Source organism: Dromiciops gliroides, chromosome 2 (assembly GCF_019393635.1).
Source record: "Dromiciops gliroides isolate mDroGli1 chromosome 2, mDroGli1.pri, whole genome shotgun sequence".
Taxonomy (NCBI): Eukaryota; Metazoa; Chordata; class Mammalia; order Microbiotheria; family Microbiotheriidae; genus Dromiciops; species Dromiciops gliroides.
In genome coordinates, this window is record NC_057862.1 from 229529947 (window position 1) to 229540620 (window position 10674).

Below are 10674 nucleotides of genomic sequence, written 5' to 3' on the forward strand. Positions count from 1 at the left end.
TTTAGATTAAGGTCACAGTGCTAGAGGCTCTAGATTAGATGATAGTTCATGAAAGATAAGCGATGAAAGACTAATTAAAAGTAAAGTCAGGATTCACCCTATCGAGTTAAGTTTTTAGGGATACATTCAATGGTGGAAATCCAAATGGTTTTAGATATAGTATGCCTTGATACCTATTTCTACACAAATGAAAAGAAACATTCAGGAAATTATCGAACTCTCCTGATTTGAGAGAATCTATATTCTATATCTGGGCATTTTGTTGATTTTTACTTATCAAGTTAATTTTGTCTTTTTTTTTCGAGTGGGAACAAGAGTAGGCTATATACGTTTACATTTATAGATTTTTAATGTTTGCAAAAATCTTTACAAATATCACACTTAATTTTCAACTCTGGGAGGCAGGTGCTATTATCATTATTATACTATTTTATAGATAAAGACATTGAGGCAGACAGAATTTTAGGGTCACTTAGCTAATTAGTATTTGGGTCTAGATTCAAACCCAGAACTTTTTGCTTCCAGGTCCACTGCTCTATTGAGTACACCATCTAGCTCAGGCTTTGGCTCCAGAATATCTATCCATTATCATTCCATTTGCATCTTTAAGATGTGGCTTATGTTCCTGGAGGTCTGTGCTTATAAAGAATAGGTTGAGTGGAGCCTTTGACAGACCTCAAGGGATGACCATGTTGAATGATTATTGGACTTCTGGTGCTATAAGATCCTTAAAACAGCTGCTCATACTATGTTTAAGAAACCATTGCTTTCATGGACAATGCAATATGGATTTTTTTTTTTAGTGAGGCAATTAGGGTTAAGTGACTTGCCCAGGGCCATACAGCTGGTAAGTGTTAAGTGTCTGAGGCCGGATTTGAACTCAGGTACTCCCGACTCCAGGGCCGGTGCTTGATCCACTGCACTACCTAGCTGCCCTCTATATGGATCTTTTAAAAATATAGAGAAGGCACAGTAATTTTCCAATATTAAATGGAAGTGATATATCCAAAATGGTTCTCACTTGGATTTATTAGAGTCCTTCATGAACAGGTTGTGATGTTTCTGTAAGCTAAAATATCTAGTCCCAGCCTCCAAACTTTGCCTCCTCTATTTAACCAACAGTCCCCTGATTTAGAGAAAGTAACTTCTAAAGGATATTGTTTTGTGAGGTTTACTGATGCTTTTGCCTGGTTTACTGATGGTTCTGCTCATTATTAGAAAGTTATACACAACTGGACTTCATTGGCAAGTAACTCATTCACTGGGAATACCTTAAGTGATAAGAGTTCTGATAAGTCCTCCCAGTGTTCTGAACTGTAAGCTACATAGCTGGCCTATGGGAGAACAGGGAGGGAAAGAAAAGATAAAATTGTTACTGATTCTCAGATGGTGACTGTGGTTTTGGATGTGTGGTCTGTCATCTGGAAGGAACAGAATTGGACAGTTAAAGGGTGGAAGAATTTTGCTTCTGTTTCTTACAGCAAACAACTGTTCATGGGGCACATGGGGCACTGAATACATAATATGCCCTCTACCAAACTGAATAACCAGTTAAATACTTTCAGGGAAAGAGTAGCCATTGGAGAAGGGTTCCATCAATCTGCATATTCTGGAGAATATTTTGCTCTTTTTGTGATTTCCCGCTTCTTTGTTCAATTAGCTCCACTTGAGGGAGATATGGTGAATAAATGGATGGATGAGGAAGCAATTATTTAGGGTTCCCTATGTGCCAGGCACTTGAAGCATGAGGAATAGAAATACAAGCAAGATAATCCTTGCCATCAAGGAGCTTACATTCTAACAGGGAAGACAACATATAAAAGGAAGCTAGGAGGAGGGTCATAATATGAAAGCAGGAGCTTTGTTGGAAATGGTGGATGTGCAAGTGGTGTGGGAGCCTGGTTTATAAACCAGATGAAACAGAAATTCACCTCTCAGTGCAAAGGATGTTTAATAGGGCAGAGTTTAACATTTTAATGGAAAAGGGATGATCACCTAAGTATAGGCAGTATGGTTTGGAATTGGTAGCTGGGAAGTTCCCTGCTTTCTGTAGTTTGGAAGGAAAGTAACTGTGTCAGATTTTCTCAATCTAGCCTCCCTGAGAAATGGAGTCAAAATCTGAAAGTTCTGTGTTGCCACAGAATAAGAGAGAGAACATTTTCTCTTGAAAGGATCTAAGAGATTACCAACTCTGGAGTGTTTAACCTGGAGTCACTAAATTTAAAATTATGTGTGTATGTATGCACACTTATTTATATACACAGATAAATATATGTACTTCTGTATACACATGAATTTATACATATATATCTTTATAACTGGATTTCAATATAATTATCTCTGTAATTCTACATATTTTGTTCATTTAAATACATAATTCTGAGAAGGCTCTGCCAGCATACTAAAAGGGTCTATGACACAAAAAAGGTGACTTTATAGCAACAGAATTAGAGGCATCTAGGGTGTTACACGGTAAGGACAGGTTGATTCTGACTTTTTGTTTCTTGAATTCCTCGTAGCTGACCTAGCTTTAAGAAAACTATGTAATTGGAAGGGAGGCAGAAAGCTGGGAAACAATTTTTGAGACCAGTGCTTCTGATAAAGGCCTCATCTCTAAAATATATAGGGAATTAAATCAAATTTATAAGAATCCAAGTCATTCCCCAATTGAGAAATGGTCAAAGGATATGAACAGGCAGTTTTCTGATGAAGAAACCAAAGCTATCTATTCCCATATGAAAAAATGCTCTAATCTCTAATGATTAGAGAGATGCAAATTAAAACAACTCTGAGGTACCACCTGACACCTATCAGATTGGCTAAAATGACAAAAAAGGAAGATAACAAATGTTGGAGAGGCTGTGGGAAAATTGGAACACTAATGCATTGTTGGTGGAGCTGTGAGCTGATCCAACCATTCTGGAGAGCAATTTGGAATTATTCCCAAAGGGCAATAAAGCTGTGCATACCCTTTGACCCAGCAATCCCACTTTTAGGTCTTTTGCCCAAAGAAATCATGGAAGGGGGAAAGGGACCCACATGTACAAAAATATTTATAGTTGCTCTTTACGTGGTAGCAAGGAATTGGAAGTTGAGGGGGTGCCCATCAATTGGGGAATGGCTGGACAAGTTGTGGTATATGAATACAATGGAATACTATTGTGCTGTAAGAAATGATGAGCAGGAAGAGTTCAGAGAAACCTGGAGGGTCTTACGTGAGCTGATGATGAGTGAGATGAGCAGAACCAGAAGAACATTGTACACAGTATCATCAACATTGAGTGTTGACCTACTGTGATGGACTATATTCTTCTCATCAATGCAATAGTACAGAAGAGTTCCAGGGAACTCATGATAGAAGAGGATCTCCAAATCCAAGAAAAAAAAAAAAGAAAGAACTGTGGAGTATAGATGCTGATTGAACCATATTATTTCTTTTGTTTTGGGTGCTGTTGTTTTTCTTTTTCTATTTTGAGGTTTTTCATCACTGCTCTGATTTTTTCTCTTGTAACAGGATTAATGCAGAAATAGGATTAATGTTATTATGTGTATATATATATATGTGTATATATATATATATCTATATGTATATGTATAGAGATATATAGATATAACCTATATCAGATTACCTGCTGTCTAGGGGAGGGGGGAGGGAGGGGAGGGAGGGAGAAAAATCTGAAATTGTAAAGCATGTATAAACAAAAGTTGAGAACTATCTTTACATGTAACGGAAAAAATAAAATACCTCATACATTAAAAAAAAAAAGAAAAGAAAACTATGTAAGAGAAAAATTAGATCTAAAAGGTACATATTCTGCAAGTCATCACATCACCCCCATGTCATGGTCCTCTTCGAGGATGAAGGAAAATCAACAACAACAATGATCCAAGACAATTACAACAGACTCATGGTGGAAAGTGCTATTCATATCCAGAAAAAAGAACTATGCATTTTGAATGTAGATTGAAGCATACTATTTTCACTGTTTTTGTTGTTTCTTTTTTGTTTGTTTCTTCTTTCTTGTGGGTTTTTCCTTTTGTTCTGATTCTTCCCTCACAACATGACTAATGTGGAAATATGTTTAAAATGATTGTAATATAAACCTATATCAGATTGCTTGCTGTCTTGGGGAGGAGGAGGGGAATGAAAGAAAGGCGGGAGAAGAATTTGAAACTCAGTATCTTACAAAAATGAATGTTTAAAACTATCTTCACATGGAAAAATATAAAAAATAAATAAAAATATAAAAATATTAGTATAAAATAAAAAAGAAGAAAAGGAAAAAAGGTACATATTAATTAGCAGCAATCACAACAATGCTTATTCACTTATGGTTTAAAAAAAGGGATTTCCTTTCAATTCTTTGGCTTTACCAAAGGTTAATCTATGGGGATACTTTTAAATTGCAGTCTCTTTTTATTCATGCAAAGCATGATGGTGTCTACAAAAATGTGATTTACACAAAATTTTTCAGGCATCTCTCTCTTGAGTAAAGGCATATACCCCTGACTGCCAACTATGATGAGAAAAGGTCAACTTCTAAAATATTCCCTATGGAAAATTTCTCTTCCATTTCGATGTGGGTGTTATTAAAATCATATGCCCATACAAGGTGCGGATTTAAAAGGTCTCTACTGCAAAATATTTATTCTCCCTCTCCAATTAAATGAAAAGTTTAATAATATGTCAGTCATCTAAGAGTATTTCCTGTGTTATAATGTGGAATCATAGAATATTAGGGATGCAAAAGAATTTCCAGACCATCTAGTCCAATCACCTCAGTTTACTGAGGAGGAAACTAGGGCAATGACCTATGCCAAACAACTTGACTTGCATTGATTGAATTAGCCATTTGTGTTAGTGTGGTATAAATATAAAGTCCCTAAATGTGGTTCTACTGAGAAGTAGATAAGGAATATATCAGATTATAATTCTGGGCTAGGAACTGTGTCAACTATACTTGAGTCTGATTGCCTTTAGTCTTGTCACCCATTAGTAATGTAATTATTCTTTTCAAAACGAAATTCAGTAATCACAGTTGATACTTTGAAAATTAGGGCATATTAGCTGACACCTAGCTTTTCAGGTATTCTTAGCCTCTTGCCTTCCATCTAACAATTCACTGAGCACCAAGAAATAAATATATTGCAGTTCACACCCTGTAAGATTTAATTGCTTAATTATAGTTATCTTACTTACAAGATCTCTTTAATAATTCTCAAGAGTGGCACTAGCATCTATCACTCAGTACACCAGATAGCAAAGCATGACAGTTTCTTTTTAAGGGACAAGCAGGTTAATTCAATTCTCAATTAGGTTAATTTAAAAATTGTATACATATGTATATAAATTGCCAACTATATGCTTGTTGCTGTGCTAATGCACACTGAAGAATTCAAAGAAAGAACAGCATATACCATGGTCTCAAAGAGTAATTAGTACCCAAAGGTAAGGTGAGTTATGTCATAGTTAATTTAGTATTGAGAATTGGGGTAAAATGGATGAGAAGTACAGGATCCAGATTCAAAAATAGTCAATATGGAAGATATGAATAGAGAAGAAACTGTAATGTCACTTTGCCTACATTCTATCTAGGGTTAAAATAGTGGTATACTATTGGGAAGTTATACATGAAGTATCTGTAATTCATAGATCTAGGGAATTTCTTGTATGAGAATTCTCAATACAGATCTCCATTTATCCATGACATAGCAGATAAGTCCTGTGGAACTGCCAAAAGCAAGTCAAGTTATTTGCCCAGAGGTACTATTAGGTGTCAGAAGTCACATTTGAACACAGGTCTTCCTCATTCTAAGGCAAGAAGTTGATACACTACTACTGTCAAGTTACCTCTTCAATAATAATAATAATGATAATAATATGAACATATTTATAAAGTACATTAAGGTTTACCAAGTTTTTTCCTTGCAACAGTAGCAAATAATGTTTGTATGCTGCCTATACAAGACATTTAAAGTGTTGATTCACATAGATTTCACCAAGTCATCCAGTTAATCCCTTAGCTAATGAGTGACTGTGCTGTCACCATTTTCTTTAAAACTGCAGCTGCTTTTCTCCTTTTAATAGGCACAGATATACTCTTGGGATCAGATGGCAGTAATTATTTCCTTCATAAAATACTGTTCAGTGCTTACCTATTCAGTTATTTATTTGAATGCTAAACAATTTTAATGAATCTATGAACCTGTTATGGAGTGCTTTAAGCCCAAGGAGAGATCATACATAGCCTATCGCCACTGTCTCATTTTGTAAAACTCATGTTTCTGTCTTTCCATTTATAGTCCATGGAAGATCAACCCAACACATGGGAGGAATTTCTGGGCTTTCAATATTTTATGGTTAATAATAATTTGATTTACAAGTATTTATTGTTTATCAGGTTTGGGGAATGCAAAGGTGCTGGAGGAGACAATATGTATGTACATATGTATATTCATATGTATACATATATATGCTCATGATTTAGAAGGTAAGTTATTCAATGCTAGAGCCTATTTTCTCTTATACTATGTGTCCTCTGCATCTAATAAGCATTTAATAAATGTTTGATTGTCAGAGTGATTCATTATATAAGACATATACATAAAGTAGATACAAGGTGATCAGAAAGGGTATCCTGTAGAAGGTGACATGAGAGCTGAGTCTTTTTTGTTTTTTGGTGAGGCAATTGGGGTTAAGTGACTTGCCCAGGGTCACACAGCTAGTAAGTGTCAAGTGTCTGAGGTCAGATTTGAAATCAGGTCCTCCTGAATCCAGGTCCGGTGCTCTATCCACTGTGCCACATAGCTGCCCCTGAGTCGTTTTTTTTTTTAATCATAAAAGTATTTTATTCTTTTCTAGTTACATGTAGAGATAGTTTTCAAAATTTGTTTTTATAAGATTTCTAGTTTCAAATGAGAGCTGAGTCTTTAAGGAATCTAGGGATTCTACAAAATAGACATGAAGAGGAAGAATATTCCAGACCTGAGGGCAGCCAGTGTAAAGTCATAGTGAAAGGAGCTAGAACACTGTATGTGAAGAACTGCACTGTAGATTTTACGGATGATAGTAATATGTAAGAAGACAGCAAAGACAGGAAGAGTTTGGGTTGTGAAGTGCTTTAAATGCAAAACAGAAGAACTTGAATTTGATCCTAGTGGTAAGAGGAAGCCATCAGATTTTACTAAGTAGGGAAGAAAGTCTTATGGCCAGATGTGTGCTACAGGAAAATTACTTTGGCAGCTATGTGAAGCATAGATTGGAGTCAGGGAGAGCCTTGATGCAGGGAGAACAATTAGGAAGCTATGACAATAGTACAGGTGAGAGGCACTGAGGACCTGAATAAGGGTGGTGGCCTTGTGAGTGCAGAAAACACGATAGATGTTAGATGTCCTAGAAGCAGAAAGTATGAGTTGGTAAATGTATATATGGCATGAAGGAGAGTTTGGAGTTGAGTGTCACATTGATGTAAACAACTTGCATGACTATAGGAATCATAGTGTTCGCTAAAATAATAAGGAAGCTTGAAAGAGGGATAAATTTGGGGGGAAAGAACAAATGAGTTCTTTATTAAACATGTTGATTTTAGGATTTGAAGCTTGACATATTTAATAGGCTGTTGATGATTCAGGGTTGAAACTCGAGAGAAAGATTATGGTAAGGAAAGAACATATTCCTGTCATGTAGGACAAGTGTAAAGGCACAGTCACAGGAGATGGAGTGTCTTGTGTGAGGAACAGACAGAAAAGGTGAATTTGACTGGATTACGGAATATCTGAGGAGAAATAATATCCAATAATCCTAGACAGATAAGTTGGGATCAGGTTGTATAAAGTGCTTTAAAAGCAAAACAGAGGACTTTCTATTTTACAGGGGATCTTAACCTGGTCTTCAAGAACTTAAAAAGCATACTGTCATAGCTGTATTTCAATATCATTGTTTTCCTTTGTCATTTTATGTATTTTATTTTGTTCATCTAAAACATTCCAAAGATTCCATAAGCTTCACTAAACTGACAAAGGGGTCCAAGATGCAAAAAAGTTAACTCTCTTACAGAAAGCTGATTAGATTTATATTAAGGGGAAGTTAATTTGGTCACAGTGTGTAGAATGGACTGGGGCAAAGAGAGACTTGAGGCTGGAGACAAATTGGGAAGCTTTTGAATATCCTAAGCAAGAGGTGATAAGGACCTGAACTATGGTAGTAATTGTATAAGTGAAAATAGGACCAGGCCTTGACTCAAACTAGTGAGTATGGCATGACTAAAGATCTATCAAAGAATACTGAGTGGAGAGGTCAGACAGGTAGGAGAAGAGCCAAGAGAGAATCGGGTTATGCAAACCAAGAGAGGAGAAGGTATCACAGGAGTGATGGTGAACATCAAGTACTACAGAAAGATCAAGGATAAGGATTGAGAAAGGGTCATTGGATTGGGCAACTTAAATGATTCATAACTTGGGAGAGAGACATTTCAGTTGAATAAAAAAGGTCAGAAAAAGAGTGTAGAGGGTTTAGAAGAGATCCACAGGGGAGTATGCAGAGGCAATGAATGCAAACGTTTTCTAAGAGTGTAGGAGAGAAGGAGAGAAGAAATAATAAGATTACTTGCTAGCAGGGATAAGATGTAATAATAGTTCTTTAGGGAGAGAGGAGATTTGAATGTGTTTGTAGGCCACAGTCAGTATAAAGCAAAAGATTGAAGAATAGAGGGAAAGAGATTATCATAATAAACCATCAGCTAGAAAAGATCGGACCAAGACTTACATAGAGAGGGGGTTGCTGTGGCAAGAAGAAAGTTACTTTTCTTTGGAGATCAGAGAGAAGGAAATAATAAAGGGAGATGATGTTAGTGGGATGTTACATAAGGAGAAGAGATCTCCATTTCTTTTTTCCAGCATAGATGAGGCAAGTCTGTTGTTCCTCATCATATATTTCACTGCTGATATACCCAACATTTGTCTTTTCTTGTCAGGTCAAGCACATTCCAGTGTGACTCCTTTCCTATACCTTGTATCACTAGGGGCCATTTTGCTGCTTTAGATATAGAACAAGGATGGGCTAAGAGAAGGATCAAATTGTCCCCTCTCATGCTGAGTGCTTTTCAAGAGGCACAAGAGCCATTCCTCTGGATCTCTGATTAGAATTGGCACAGAAATGGCTTATGGGCCCAAGAAGAATCTGAAGAATATAGTAAAACCAAAGAAGTGAACGCTGGATAAATGGACAAAACATCCACATATCTTAATGTAAGCTGAAGGAGTATCTCCCATTAATCATCTTCCTTAGGAAAACAAAACAAAACAAAACAAAACAGAGTATGCTCTGAGAGAAGAAGAGGTAAAGAAAATCTGTATTCAGCAGTTAATCAACATTGATAGCAAGGTATGCACTGACATTACATACCCTGCTGGCTTTACAGATGTCTTTAGCAATGAGAAGACTGGTATATGACACCAATGGCCATTTATTTAGCTGTTTATTGCATCACAGCTGGAGAGGTAGAATGTAAATTGTGCAAGGTGAGGAAGAACTTTATGGGCAAAAAAGCTATCCCTCATTTGGTGACCAATGATGCCCATCTATCTGTTATTTAGATCTTCTAATCAAAGTGAATGACACAATCTAGATTGATTTAGAGGTTGGCAAGAACACTAACAATCAAGTTTGATACCAGCAACCTGTGTATGGTGATGAGAGGTGTGGACTTTGGTCCAATTGGTGTATTTTGCAATGGAGAAAGACATCCTGGCTCTTTCCATGTTATCAATGTAAAGAATTCCAGTGGTAATGTTTTTTATTCAGATATTTTTATTATTAGCAAAGTTAATAAGCCCTGGATTTGTCCACCCTGAAGCAAAGGTGTCTATCTCACCACTGTCGAAGGGAATACATAAGACCTAACAGTTTCTAAAATCAAATAAAGTTAATAGAGCATAGAAAAAATTCTTTTGTAATTTAGGTAATATTATTGTAGATTCTTTGATTTTTTATAATGTAAATATATGGATTGCTTTTTTAATTTAATAGTTTTCATACAGTTTTATAGCTTTTGGTACACCTGTTTTAGTTTAATTATACGGCATATATAATTCTGCCTTTTTGAATTATTTGGAGCATGTAAGTTAGTCTGAGATTATTATTCTATTTTATTTTTTGCAGGGCAATGAAGGTTAAGTGACAGCTAGTAAGTGTCAAGTGTCTGAGGCCGGATTTGATCTCAGGTCCTCCTGAATCCAGGGCCGGTGCTTTATCCACTGTGCCACCTAGCTTCCCCTGAGATTAATTTTTGAGGGAAATAAATTTTTTAAAATTAAAATTTCCTTTTAGCCCCTATTGCCCCCTCACACTGAGAAAAAATAAAAATCATTACACAAACACATATGTTCAAATAAACAAATTTCCAGATATGGACCCTGTCCAGAAAAAAAAATTTTTTGAAATTAAATTTTGTAAGGATTCCACATGCATGTGAAAAGAATATTTCTTTATTATTATATTTAGTTCCGTCCATGCAACTATTAATTCCAATTTATTAAATAAATTCATATCAAGTAAATATGTACTATTAAACTTTTTATTTGATTTATCATGAAAATGGACTTTTGACATATTTTTTCAATCTCATATCACTGAAGAACCATCCAATCATTTTACTACTCTCTAATCAATTCTCT

General features: G+C 35.8%; 1 pseudogene; it reads left to right on the plus strand.

The window, feature by feature from the left end:
• The first annotated feature begins 7305 nt into the window (after positions 1-7305).
• LOC122738619 lies at positions 7306-9852 on the plus strand (annotated as a pseudogene).
• The last annotated feature ends 822 nt before the right edge of the window (positions 9853-10674 follow it).